The sequence below is a fragment of the Nymphaea colorata genome, unplaced genomic scaffold (assembly GCF_008831285.2).
Source record: "Nymphaea colorata isolate Beijing-Zhang1983 unplaced genomic scaffold, ASM883128v2 scaffold0287, whole genome shotgun sequence".
NCBI lineage: Eukaryota > Viridiplantae > Streptophyta > Magnoliopsida > Nymphaeales > Nymphaeaceae > Nymphaea > Nymphaea colorata.
This window is the reverse complement of record NW_022204793.1, coordinates 15,699-30,290: the sequence shown is the minus strand read 5'-3', so window position 1 is coordinate 30,290 and position 14,592 is coordinate 15,699. Positions and strand designations below refer to the sequence as shown.

General features: G+C 44.3%; 1 non-coding gene across 1 annotated transcript; it reads right to left on the bottom strand.

Annotated features, from left to right (window-relative positions):
- Positions 1-10,203: 10,203 nt before the first annotated feature.
- Positions 10,204-10,275, bottom strand: TRNAR-UCU (transfer RNA arginine (anticodon UCU)). Its single transcript has one exon. It is a non-coding gene; the product is annotated as a tRNA-Arg (tRNA).
- Positions 10,276-14,592: the final 4,317 nt, after the last annotated feature.

Here is a 14,592-nt window from a genome sequence, read left to right as displayed (position 1 = left end):
AAGAACATGGAAAGTCGTAGAATGCACTGTCCTTGCGGAGCGTTAGGAAGCTTTTTGATTAGCTTTGACAGCAGAAGCGGAAAGAAATATGCAGTTTGGTCGAGGGGGAGAAACTGAGATAGACGGTAAAGAAGGCAGTGGAGGGCCGCAGACGGGCAGAGCTGCAGAGGGGTCCTAAATAAGCCATGCGCATCCTGCAGTCGACAGCTGGGAAGAACTGTCCACAACCTCAGGGCAAGAGTGTAGCGTTTTCGCAGTCTCGATGAATGCACTTTCAAGATACTGGAGCTGGAGGCCATCAACAAGAGAGTGGTCAACGATTTTTAATAGAAGCTGCAGGAGATAAGGGAAGACCAGGAGGAAGGATGGTAGAGGGAAAGGATGCTGGTCGCGTAGGAGCTGAAGGAGTGCAAAGGGCGAAATAAAACTGCTAGAGGTAGAATGAATCCTTGCGAAACCAAATTAAATGCCTTATTTCAGACATGGTTAAGCTGGCTTCGGAATAGTCAACCCCCAACTAGTTTCAGGCACAATGAAGCGCATGAGTTGAACGCCTAGTGACCACCCTGAGAAGCCGATTGCAGGAATATAAGTATAGGCCGAGGAAAACATGTTCAAATTGCTGAAATCAAACGAGGAAATGGTAAAACTTTAACGCAGCATTGAGCAGTTAAGAGGAGAAATGGAGACGCAGATAGAGGAACTGGAGGAAAAGAATGAGCAAAATATATGTGAGATCAATCATTTGCATGCACAGCTGGAGCAAATGGAGCAGGAAATTTCGCAAACCATGAATAAGCAGCCAGAAAGACGCATAAAGAATGAGAATGGCAAGACAGGAGGAAGATGAGAGAGCTCTGCTAGCCTCTGCTCTAGGAGTCACTGATACTCACCCAGCAAAGCTGCAACTCGCTGTCAAAGACTGCCAAAATCGTATAAACACACTCTAAAAGTAGAGCCAGCAGCTGAAAGCAGCCATTCAGGACAAGGACAAGCTGGCAACTGAGCAGCAAACTCAAATATCCAAACTCACTCGGTCGGCACAGGAAGCACAAGAAGTCTCCAAAACTGCCCTCTATGAAAAAGAATAGTATAAATTTTTACTCAATAACCTTAGAGACCAGTTTTCGTAACTGAAAAACACCATCAAGAAGAATTAGCGCGCATCATCCAGCGCAAAGACTAAGAGATAGTGGCAAGTAATCGTGACATTCTTGAAAGCCACGCTACTCTCAACGACAAGTTCATAGCTCTTAGTGCAGACCATACCAAGCTTACGTTATAGCATGAATAGGCTCGCACCAGCCTCATCCACTTCAGGAGCAAGTCAGAGCAGGCATAGCGTCTTCTCATCGAAAAGGAAGGCGTGATTAAGAAGCTGACTGCTGAGGGGGACAGATACAAGCGATAGTTACGCGAAATTGAAGGATCATTCAAAGAAGTCGTTGATCTCGAAGAAATGACTTCCAAAAAGCATTGGCTCTCTAGGCGTAAAAGACAGAAAACACAAAATAATCGCAACATATTCCCAACGGAATGCCTAGCTATTAAAATCCAATGAGGAACTATCCAGGGAAAAGAACCAGTTTAAGACGTAATTATCAGTTGCTATCAACGACATTAAGGAGCTTAAAGACGTGAGGACGAAGCTGGAAGCATCAAACGTGGAACTACGCTTGTAAGGACTAAACAAACAGTCAGAAATAACCAAACTGGAAGAAAGACTCAAGACAGCTGAAAGCGAAGGAAGGGTGCTCAAGGCAGGCAACGAAAAATTGATGTCGGAAGTTAATTCAGTCACGAGGAAACTAATATCGACGAGGAATGAAATAAAAAAGAAGACATGGATGAAACTGAAGGAAATAATGCCCATTATTCGCTAGGTGAAAGCTGAAAATAACGCTTTGAAGGCACTGGTGAAACTGTAGCTCTCCTTAGCTATGTCAGAAATGGGTAAGGCATTAGTCTGCTGTCTGCAGTAAGTTAAAATGGTGAGCAAGGCAGATTAAATGATTGATGATTAGGTTTAGAAAGTGGACGAAGAATGCCAGTGCACAGTCGAGACTTTGGATGAGGAGAGCCAGAGTGAAACAATATCTGCATAAGCGAAAGCCAATGCTCAATTATTCCTTCAGGCATTCGCGAATCCCTCTTTAGCAAACTTACTACCGTACTCACTGCTATCTCTCTCCTTAGAAGCCAGCAGCACGATATCCAGGAAGCAGCAGAATCTCTCCAAGCCTTTAACCTTTAGGAGATATTAGGGTGGTCTTTGAGGATCCAAACGCTGCCAAACTGCGAAGCCTGCAAGGCTCAATCGAGATGATTCGTTAGGACTCTCTCGAAGAGCAAGAATCAGAGATGCGGGACATGGCGAAGATTATAACTCCTGACGAGATCTTCCCAGTGGCAGACGAGGTCAACTTGGTCCTGCAGGCCCTCATGGAGGAAGACGAAATCCCCTCCGTGCCATACTGGGAGAAAATATAGCCAAATTTCCTAGTCCTGAGGAGGAGGCTGACCCGCAGGAGCAACCTAAGGCTGGACATTTCTGCCATCTAGCCCCGCGATCCCTCCCTCAGCAGTCCCCACTCCAGCGCACACGAGAACGAGCTTTTCCGCAGATTGGCGACTGACCCCGACGACCCTTCCGACCACATCACCATGACCAACCGTTCTTAGCGTTTCAACGGACTGTAGGCCACCAGGAGGGAAAACGAATAGCTAAAGCTAAGACTGTAGTAGGTGGTGACTCGGTTGGGAGACAGCCAAGACGAGCTGCAGATGCTGAGGGGCAAGCTGGTGAAGCTTTAAAACGAGACTTCGATCGTCGGCCTGGAGCACAACTTCAAGAAGGTTCTCGACTACCTGCTCAACGAGTAAATAACCGATAACCTAGAAACGCCGATCTTTTCCTCCAGACCTGCCGCATCCTCATGAAGATGCTCCACTTCGCAGATCTATAGATAAAGGACTTCGAGTAGCAATTTTCCAACAAGCGGAAGAAGAAGAAGGGTGGTCTTTTCTCGGGACTATTCAAGGTGTGAATGGACAGGGAATGAATGATGATTGATTCTTACTACTAAGATAATAAAATATATTAAACAATCTCAATTTCTGCGCTTCTTCTTCTTGAGCTTCTTCTCAAAGGGATTGCTCATCAATCGCATCCCGTCGATCACTCCCACTCCCACCGTCCGTTGCAATCCCAACTAGTTCTATTTGTTCAACTAAAATTCCTAAAAAGAGGCATCCCGCTGCAACGGAGTCGACGGCTTCAGACCGATGAACAGAGTTACGTCGTTTTAAGAAAAACGATTGTATGTTGAGGTTGGCTCGGGAGCCCTCTTTACCGAGGGACGGTTGCCCAGACTGGTCTTGACTCGCTTCAGCGTCACCTGATCCGTCTCGCGCTCCTTGGACTGCTAGAACTTCTTGGGGAAGTAGGTTTTGTTGTGGGAAAAGGCGCCACTATAGAAATTTTTGACTCCTGCCTCGGATTCTCTATACTTTTTGATCTTCCACTTGTTCTGGATGCTCAGGAACTCCTTTCTCTCTATCTCCGCCCTCACCAGTGCGTTTTCGATCTTTGCGATTCTTTTCTCCTCCACTTCGTTCTTGGTTCCTTCGCACTCCTCGGCTTCGGTCCTCACCTTCCTGCCGCTATCGTTGATCAATTTAGCACTCATGCATTTGTCTTTTCCGTAGTCCCAGAAGATCCTGCGACGGTACATGCCGATTCTGTATGTTGTAAGGTTTACTCTGAGGGGAGGTTGGACTTGAATGTATTTCTAATGTCCCACTCTTCATCGTTGGTCCTGGTTTCGGGTTTATTGTATCGGTTGGCCATTTTGAGGGTGGTGTTGCGGGTGCTATTGAACCACTTGTAGAGGTGGTCGAGCATGTGGTCGGCGACTGGCAGGGCATGCAGGGTGGCGTTCTTGAGCGTGTCGAAGATGAAGGTGTTCTTCTTGAAGAGCGTGTCGGAGAAGGCGGGGATCTCGCCCTTTTGGATCTTGCGGTTCCACTCCTCCAGGATATCGATGAAGAAATGGAATTTCTCGTGCGAGGAGAACAAGGAGTGCCCGTAGAATTCGCCCAACTCGAAAGAGGGATACTCCTTTGAATGGAATAACTCAGCTATCTTCGCCTACACCGATTGACGCGTGTGGTCCAATAGGATCGTCTGCAACGATGTACTTCCGTTCCCTTATTCCATATCGAAATAGATTGTAATGCTTCTATAATCCAGAATTCAAAGTAATAACACTCTCACCACCACCACACAACATATATCCGGAGAATAAGGGGTAATTGGAGGGGATTGGGGGTAGGAGGGTGGGTGATGAAGATGGAGAGGCTAATAGTGAGATGAAGCAAGTTAAAAATCAGGGACTGGCCACTTTATTATTCTAGCCTGCGCTTTATCCCTTCTCTTGGGGCTTTTCCTCCTTTTAACCGTCCTCCCTCTCCTTCTTGAGCTGCTCGAAGGCCTGCAGCGTCTTGCTTACGATTTACTTCGTCTAGAAGGCTATCAGCAGAGACATCTCGAGCATGAACTCGTCACTCAGCAGGATCTACAACTCATTCAGCGAAACCGCTCCAGTCGGCGAAAAGAACTTGTTCGTGCGTTCCAGGAAGGCGTTTTTCTTGAGGGCCATACTGGGTGGAGCCAACTACAACAGAGCCAGCATTAACTTGTTGAAGTTCTACAGGGAAACCCTGCAAGAGTAGTCCTTGAATGTCCCCAGAATGGCGCACACTCGCTCCTTCAGACTGCTCTTCGTACAGATCGAAAAACAACACACGAATTACCTATATCGGCTCATAACTACCTGAACAGCAATCCCTAACGCCCTTATCCCTTGAAGCTCTGGAATATCTTGCGTAGGAAGAAACTGCTGATCTAAAGGATGGATTCTCCCTCATCGCTTTCCCGCTTCAGCACTTGGTAATAGGTTTCCACGATGAGCAAGAAATCCTATTCTCCGATGATGGGAGTTTGCGCCATGAGTTGGGTCGTGAGTCCCTTGCAGAAGGCCTTTTCGATGGCTTTGATTTAATTTTCAGTGAAGCTGGTGACTTTGGAGAGGGTGTAGGAGCTGCCAGTGCCGGAGGTGTTCCACTTCTTGCCGTTCTGGATATAGAAGTCGTCGATGTAGGCCTGCTGGCCTCCTGGTCGATGGCGATGTCGTGGTACGCCTACCGGAAGGCCTCTCCGTCCAGCTTCTAAAAGTACTCTTAGAGCTTCTTGAAGGAACGCTACTGCAGGATGGCATTCCGGTTGAGGTAGATGATGGCGAGGAAGGCACGCTAGACCACGTCGAAGGTGCGCCGCTTGGCCAACTACTACCAGACGAACATTAGATTGCTGAAGTTGAGAATCCCCACGAAGACGCTCAGCAGTGCCTTACTGCCCGCCAGCTCAATTATCACCTTTATGTGGGCCACTTCCTCCTCACTGTATTCCTCTCTTTCCTTCAGCAGCAAATTTTTCTTTCCCTTTATCAGCACCGCCTCGTAGTATTCCTTCAGGAAGTGGATCTCAGCCAGCAATCCAATCAGCGCTACTCCTACACTGCTCCTCTCTAGGAACATCTTGGGGAAGATCTGTTCGAGCAGGTCGCAGAAGATGATGAAGCGGTCTCTTCGGTGGCGAAGCAGAGCAAGAAGGCGGCGATCCCGCTCATGCCCTGGCAGTAGCCCACCTTTTCGAACCTGGCGGCGATGGCGTAGAGGACGTTGGCGATGTTGAGCCTGGTCTCGTGCTGGTCCTCAACTCCCAACTGCACCGTGTAGAAGAATTCCTTCATGGAGTAGTTGAAGACGCTGAAGTCAGTCCGCCCCCGGATCACGTCCTTGTCGATTATCTCCGTCTCCTCGTTGAATTTGCTTCCCGATTTGAAGAATAACGCCAGGAAGTGGGCGTATTCGTAGTCCTTCATGTGCTGCTTGCGACTGTGTTGGAGAGGAGGTACAGATTGGAGAGCCACTCCTCGGCCAATTTGCTGTTATGCGCCCACTTGAGGCCGTACTGAGTCTTTCCAAACTTACGTGGTCCATGTTCTGGCGTATGCGTTGAATATCTGCTCGGCAATTGACGCAAACTCTATGTTTATCGGGTCATTTTGCCCTCCTCGTCGAGCACGAACTCCTTGGAGTCTCCGCAATTGATGCAGATGAACTTGAGACAGCGCTTGCACTTGTGGATCCGGTCGAACTTGCTGCGTGGCCGCAAAACTACATTAGCTTGAAGGGATTATTGCAGATTTGGCAGTGGTCCGCCTCGTAACCTTTATTTATAAGTTTCTTCAAAAACATAAGATTATCAATAAACACTATGAAAAAAATATTGTCAGAATCTTCAAAGGAATGATTTGACTGTTAAGAATGAGATGACTTATGCAAAAGATAGTTATTGTTAATGTATATGAATGCGGATGGTAGTCATATGGAAACCGCACCTTGACATCATACTATAATATTAAATCATCATGCACGGTTACTCAGAGAATGCTTACCACCATATTGAAGATGAAAGGAGTGAAGAGTAGCGCTAAAGGCAACATCGAGTGGTATAGGCCCTTGTGGAGAGGAATTTAAAAGCTTTCAAGATAGAACTCACAGATAAAAAGAAAATACAGTATACACCTAGGAAAAGGAAAGGATCTAATTGGGAAACGGATGGTATTGCTTTGTCACTGATAATAGAAACCACTCGAAACATACCTTTTTGACACTGCATGGAGCACCAGGCGACCATGTGGAATGGGCGGGCTTAGAGACAGAAATGGGGAAAAGCTGTAGGTGGGTAAACCTGACCACTCCTGGCTTCGATGGATAGGACTAGAGGAGAGGAGACTACGATGGATCAGCTACGCATTTCTCCGAACTCATCATTCGCCTTATAAAGGTCCTTAAGGTGGGAAAAGTAATCCTTTGTGCTCACTCATTGGGCAGCATCTTCAGCGCTTACTTCATCACCCACTATCCGCAATACGTCTAAGGATACATCAACATCACCGGATCGTCGATCACTGGTATACTGGCCTCTTGACCTTTGTCCAATCCTGCATCACAGAAAATGGCTACAACTCACCCTAGTGGAGGGCACAGAAACTGTGGGATGACGATCACCAAAGAATCCTGCTGCATCGCAAATTCTTGTAGATCGGCGAGGGCAGATCCTTCGGACCTGTGGAGTTTCCCAAGCTGACCATAACCGACTATTTTGCTTACATAAGATTGATTAATACTTTGCCCAACGGAGTCAGTGAACTTTACGGTCTCAATAGGAAGCTGAAGATACTGAGAGTGCTCATCTTTGGACAAAAAGATCCGCTTCATTAACCGCACAAGACTTAAGCTCAATCCATAATCTGTGCTGGGGGTCAGAATCCTACGTGAATCTTCCTGAATACCGAAGGCTGTTTAAGACGATTAAGGCACCCCTGGAGTAAAGACTGAAGCGGGAATTCGGAATAGATATGGATGGAGAGAAGATTCAGGAATACTTATGTTTCCATCTTTACGATACTGGCCACAACGCACACAAGAGAAGACCCATTTAGATGAGCAAAATCCTCAAAATTTACATGGCCTGCTTAGAAGTCATGGAGGAGCATTCGCAAGTCATCAAATCTAAGCTATGATCAACTATCGACTTAATGATTATACTGAATTACCATCAATCATAAAGCAGTCATAAAGCTAAACATTTCATACCACTCGTGTAAGGATAATAAAGACATTTTGTTCATTTATGCCATTTCTAATTTTAAGCGTATGTTTCATATATTATTGGATATTTAATTGGAATGCTATTCCTCCAGAAGGCACTCAGATATCGGTTCTGGCAGCACGACTTCAAGCGCAAGGACTACGCAGTACTTTCTGACCAGGACGTGTCCTTCTTCCGCTCCTTCCTCCCCCCACACGCAGTCGTCGACGACCCCGCCGCCATATAGCCACATAACCTCTGCTTCCGCAAGCTCGATCGAGGGCATTCCAAACTGCTTCTCTTCCCTTCGACCACCGACCACGTCTCCAAGATACTGGCGCACTGCAACAATCGAAGACTGGCTGTGGTCCCCCAGGGCGGAAACACTGGACTGGTGGGCGGAAGCGTGCCCGTCTTCGACGAGATCATCGTAAACCTCAAAAACATGAACAAAATCGAAGGATTCAACGAAGTCAGCTCCATCGTCAACTGCGAGGCGGGAGTCATCCTCGAAAAACTCAATTAGTATCTCGAGCCATACGGCTTCTAAACACCCCTCGACCTCGGCGCAAAGGGGTCATGCCAGATCGGAGGCAACGCATCGACCAACGCCGGTGGAAAATACGTGATTAAGTATGGTTCCTTTAGGTCACATATTTTGGGCTTGTAGGCAGTGACACCCAACGGAGATGTGCTCAACTTGCGTTCATAGATCCACAAGGACAATACGGGATTCGACTTGAAGCAGCTTTTCATCGGGGGTAGGGCACGATAGGCATAATCACCAAGCTGAACATCCACTGCGAAAAGATCGACAACATCCGCAAGATAATGGTCTTCAAGACAGACAAGTTCTAGAAGATCCTGCAGAGCCTGCCCCTGATCAAGCGCAGGTTGGGCAAGAACCTGGCAGCGTTGTAGTATATCGATGGAACAACCTACCATACGGTGATTCGGCATCTCCATCCGCCCATCTTCGATAAAGTAGAGCTGAACTAACACATGCTGTTCGTGCAGGCGTCCACTGAAGACCTCGATGAGTTGTTCGAGGAGCTAAATGACTTCAATGACGCGATTGTGTCCAACAACGACAAGGAGTATAGTAAGATTTGGAAGATTAGGGAGGATGTGGCAGTGGCTGCAGTCAGAGAGAAGGGAAGAGTGCTTGCCTACGATATCTCCTTCGACGTTAGGGAATGGCCAGGCCTGCTTTAGTATCTCAGGAAATAGTCGAAATCCTTGGTCCTTGGCTATGGCCACATTGGCGATGGCAATTTGCATGTCAATATCATTCTGGATGAAGGGTCAGAGTTCAAGGATAGCTTTGTGTTCAAGGAGGTGACCAAGCATCATGGAAGCATCAGCGCATAGCACGGAGTGGGTTTGCACAAGCCATCATACCTTCATCTCCAAAAATCCCCCTAAATTTTGCAAATCTATCGCAACATCAAGAAGCTATTCGATCCAAACGGCATCATGAACCCCTACAAAGTAATCCCCGAGTGATCCCACCCCTTCATCATTCCTATCCTATCCTTCCTATCATATAATTTGATGGTAATAGCTATGTACAGGTCAATATAGAATATCATAATGACCGGGACGGTACAGAAGGGTGGCCTTCACATCTGCAGGCTTGGTAGATTCCGGCAGGATGACAGTGTAAGCTTCCTTGCTCTTGACGTTGGAGTCCAGGTAGATGATCTTGATGCCGACCTCAAGGTAGTTTAAAAGAGCCATTATCTGAATCTGGTCTGCCTCTTTATCGATCTGCTCCACCTCGCTCTGGCAGAAGAATTCAATAGGCAGGCCATTCTCGATGAAAGTCTAGTAGAGGACTGAACTATTCTTCAGCTATCCCGAGGTGAGGAAGCGCATCATCAGTACGAGGTAATTCGAGATTTAGGGATCGCAGAACATGCCAATCACATCATCGATGCTCTTTATCTTGGCGTCGTTAAGCTTCTCGATGAAGAGCTCTTGCATGTCCTCGAAGATAACTCCTTCGAAATTGGCCTTTAGCAGAAACTCCTTGGCGTCCTTAAGTTTCTTCACCATTTTCTCCTTGAGGGCATTGTCCTTGCGGACGTGGATGGCCTCGAAAATGGAGAAGGTGAGGGCTCGGTAGAAGCAGCTGCCGTCTCTGCGGGTCTTGCGATAGGTGCTATACTCCTTGTGCAAATTCTGGACCTTGATGTAGAATCCCTAATTATTGACGAACTCGTCAAGCATGATAGAAATGGACGGACCTCGCTGATGAGGGAGATTCGCCTCGATCTATGCCGGAATTGCTCCTGCTGCTCCTGTGCAGCATCAACTGCATTCGTACTAGTTTTGGTCCTTATCCATCTTATTATTATTCAAATTCCAACCAACCAACAACATCAATAGTCGAAAAAGTTTACCAGCCTACTTCAAAACTCCAAAAACAAAAAAACAATAAAAATAACATAAAAATGCCTATTTTTTGAAAAATAAAAATACATCCGAGATGGGACTCGAACCCACAACCCTTAGATTAGAAGTCTAATGCTCTACCATTGAGCCACTCGGACAATCTAAAATAACAATGCCAAAGCGATAATAATACCGCTACCAACCATCACATAAAGAGAATTTATTATCACCAGCATCATATGCAAGGGTATCAATATAAAATAGAAGGGATTAGCTGAAAAAACATCATCAATTTGCTTGGAAACTTTGGTTAGCGTTACGCTTGTTCAGCACAGGAAGGTCCTTTCCTTCGAGTTTCTTCAACTTCTTGGAAAGAGAACCGAAATTCGTCATGCCAAATCTGCCGAGAATCTCAGATGGATGGTCCTTGAATGGCATGCCGTCCCAGTTGCCCTTCGGACTTGAGATTATGCCTGAAAATTTATCGATTTCCTTGTCGCATGAGATGCACTTCAGTTGCTTTTTGGTCAGAAGAGCGTCCTTTTCATTCTATTCGTCTTCGGAGATGACTAAAATGATCTACTTTATCTTCGACTATAGGAAAAGCAACGCTTTTTTGACCTATAGCTTGTCGCTCTTAAGGTAGATCATATCATTCATTTGGGTGAGTTTTTACTCCATCATCTTGACATATTTATCGTGATCAGTTTGGCTGAGCTTTGAGTCTAGCTTTCCTTTGATTTCCTTAAGCGTGGTGAAAATCTATGTCTGCATGTTCTTCACCTTCTCCTCAAGCCTTGACACATTATTTTACTTTATTATTCCTGTCAGTTCGGCAATGCTCTTCATCCTCTCTTCGATTTTTCTTTAGTTGAAGGAAACTCTATCATCAATTGTATCGAATTTCGCCCAGAGCTTCACGATTTAAGGCTTCAGCTCATTAAGCTTTTACTTTATTCCCTAGGATGAGTTTTCTTTGTTTTCTCTTGATTCCTTCTTTCCAGTGCCTTTGTTTAGAACCTTCATGTTTTCACCCATTTCCTTCAGCTGAGTCTCGAAGTTTTTCATCTTTTCACCCCACTTCTCCAGATAAAAGTCGATATTTCCACTCAGATTTACTCTAACATTATTGGGCTATCCGTTAGAGCCTTCCACAATGACACTTCCCCTCCTATTTTCCTGCTCTTGTTGGTATTGGCTAGGCTAGAAGTTAGATTTATCGATGATTGATCCTGTGACTGAGTAGCGACCTTGGTTGTCTCTTGGATTGCTGGATAATCCTGCAGCGATATTTGGAAGTTGTTGAACGATCGGTGATGTGAGGTTGCTTTTGATTTCCTTCTTTACCCTCTCCTCAATTTCCTTGAAAATCTCCACTTCCTTCTTCGCCTGCATCCTCTCAGCCTTCTAATTCAGAATCTCCATCTTTTCAATCTTGTGATATGCCACTTTAAGTTCGCTCTCAATAAAAGAATTCTTATCCTTGAGTATTTCGGTTTCTTTGATGATCCTCTGCGCCTCCACCTTATTCTCCTTTTTATTGACTTCATCATTGAGACGATTCTGTTCCATGGCGAGCAATTGCACATGTTACGTGACTACAGCCGCCTCCAGTTATTTTGTTTCAATTTTTCTTCGAATTGCAGTTGCGTGGTGAAGAGTTCTTCATTGACTCGCTTGGCGAAGGTGACATTTTAATCTAGGCCTGAGCGTAGTGATGAATATTTTTCCTCGAGGGATTGACTCTTTTGGTATACTTCTGGAACTGGTCGGAGATGGCTGCCTTGTATTAGAGTAATTGCTGCTCCAGTCTGAGTAATTGGTTGATATTTTCTGTCTGCTGCTGATTGCCATTGAGTTGATACTGGGCCAGCAGGGCATCGTGGTGGTTCAATCTCTTTAGAATTATCGCGAAATTGCGACTCAGACTCGTCTGCACCACCTATACGATATTCACCAACTCGATTTGCTACTCTGCTACAATAACTTCTGACATTATAGAATATATATGAGTGGAACATTTCTGCCTATCATGCAATATAGGTATACTCTTTTTATGCCAATAAGCTTCAGAGCCAAATTAATAAATCATCCATAATCCTAAGCTCTCTGCCTCCGCTTGAATTCTGTTGTTTATACTAATCAAAAGCGGATCGATAAATATAGATTTTTAACATAATAATGTAAGACGAATTGACCAAGAAGCAAACATACCTTTATAAGGAAATCATCGAGGGAGGATACAATCCCGAAGTCTTTCAACAATTCCTCATCTCGAATAATCAAGGCGCCGGCGACAACCTTGAACTTTGGACCTTGGATGCACTCAAAAATATTGTGGAAAAGTTTAAAACCAGCCATACAGAACCAGAAATCGTAGAGCCGTCCAGTGAAGCCAAAGAAGAGGTAAAGAAAGAAGAAGCAACAACCGAAAATACATCATAAAAAAATATTGGGAAATAGGAGGATAAAAATGAAGGAAAATACTTTCATGTTGTTAAATGCCTGAAGAAGAAAATAGTTCCTTAGTTTTTCAATGAAAAATTGGAGATAAAGATATTGAAATACAACAAAAGATAGGGAGGACTTTTCTAAAAATCATACATCACTTATGAGATCTTGGTGGAACCATTGCACATAAGGGTATAGCGAAGATACAGCGACTTTGAATGGCTGAAGGAAAAACTAAACTTTTTATACCCTGGCCTACCAGTGCCGCCCATATCCGAAAAGGACAGTACAGAAGATACGACGACAAGCATCTCACCAACGATTAATCATACTTTAGATGTTCCTCAATAAGTTAATCACCATTCCAGAATTGAAATCAGAACCCATGGTGCAAGAATTTTGACGATAAAGTAGTCAAACCTTTGGGAAAAGTTCAAATCTAATACAAATGCTTGAACAGCGAAGTGTAGATGAGCAGGATATGCAACATGGAAGGAGAAGTCACCTGCTAAATCAATAAAAATCTCACCGGATTCTTCTTCAAACCCAAAAATATCTCACCTAGACACAACCCTGTGTAAGAAGTATCGATAAATAACGTAGAATATATAAAGATTTCAAGGCCTGTGCAACTTCCCTGGAGAATTGTAGTGAAACATTCAAGAGCATAGGCACCAATTGCAAAATATATGGAATTATGATCACCAGTTTAGATCTTCACTCAAATTGCCCTTACTTTAAAACAACCTCTTCTCCAATTTCCAACTAATCTCCGAACAATACTCGTATCAATTATCTATTAGATAAATTCTGCTAACAAGCAAAATTACTGCGAAATGAAATGTATGGGTTAGTTAAGTACGAGAGTCTGTTTATGATAACTTGATGGATAGCTTGCAAGGCTTAGCGGAAAAACAACAGATTTTTTGTGATGTTAGAGTCAACTTGCTAAAGAGAAAACTGAAATTATATGAAGGTAATGACCTATCGAAATGGGGATGCGTGAATAAAATCACATAAAAACCAAAAGTAAAGTAATAAGCATTCGCTATCATGCTTCCCAAAGAGACAAACGAGGCAAAGATACTCAGAGACTCCTACGCTCTATACAATAAATAGATCTATAACGAGTGCATGAGATACTTCAAAGAAACGAATCGGAATATTGCAAAATATGTGAAAAATTACATATAGAGTCAGTCCAGATTGAACAGTGAGAGCATGATCCTATGGGCAGACATCCTCTCCAATGCCATGGGGATGCAGTAGGACAAAAACATCAAATACACTATGCTCAGTTGATCGACAATTATCTGATATCAATATTAAAATCATAACTATCCCTCCTGTTTCGCACAATACTGTTGTGGATGATATTGATCGTTTCGTTAATGCTGTCCTCTTCCTCGTGGCTCAGCTCCATCTTCATTGAGCCTTTGCCCGATAGTAGCCGATACTTGAATTGTTCGTTTCTGGCGATAAGGCTTTCAATGGATTTATTGATTGAGCTATGAGAGCAGATTTTGCTTGTCTAGTTTAGATATGAATGGGATGATAACTGTCCTCCTATATCTTTATCTATGATCGCTATTCCTGTGGGTTCTATATGAGATTTTCGCATTTTTGTCCTTTGTCTTCATGAAGTGATTTTGGTTTTCGTTCAAGTTTTCCTTCTCTACCATCCTTGAGTTATGCTCTTGATGTAAGTTCTAGGAGCTATCTTCAGAAAAATTGATGCTATTGCTATAGTACTCACTTCCATTGGGTTCCTATTGAAATTTAGTCTTCTGTTTTTACAATTTTTGAGGTAAAAACTTAGTCTCAATTATCGTGTATGAATTCTAAGCGTTTTAAAGCTTGCGATAGAGTCCATTTTCTCTGTGCAGGTTGGAATTGAACTTATTGATGGTGGAAAAGTTAGATATGACGATATTTGAAGACATTTTGTATCACCAACCATGAAGGATTGCTGGCTTTAATCGATAGAATCGTATATGGAGAGTATGTATTCAATGAAGACGCAT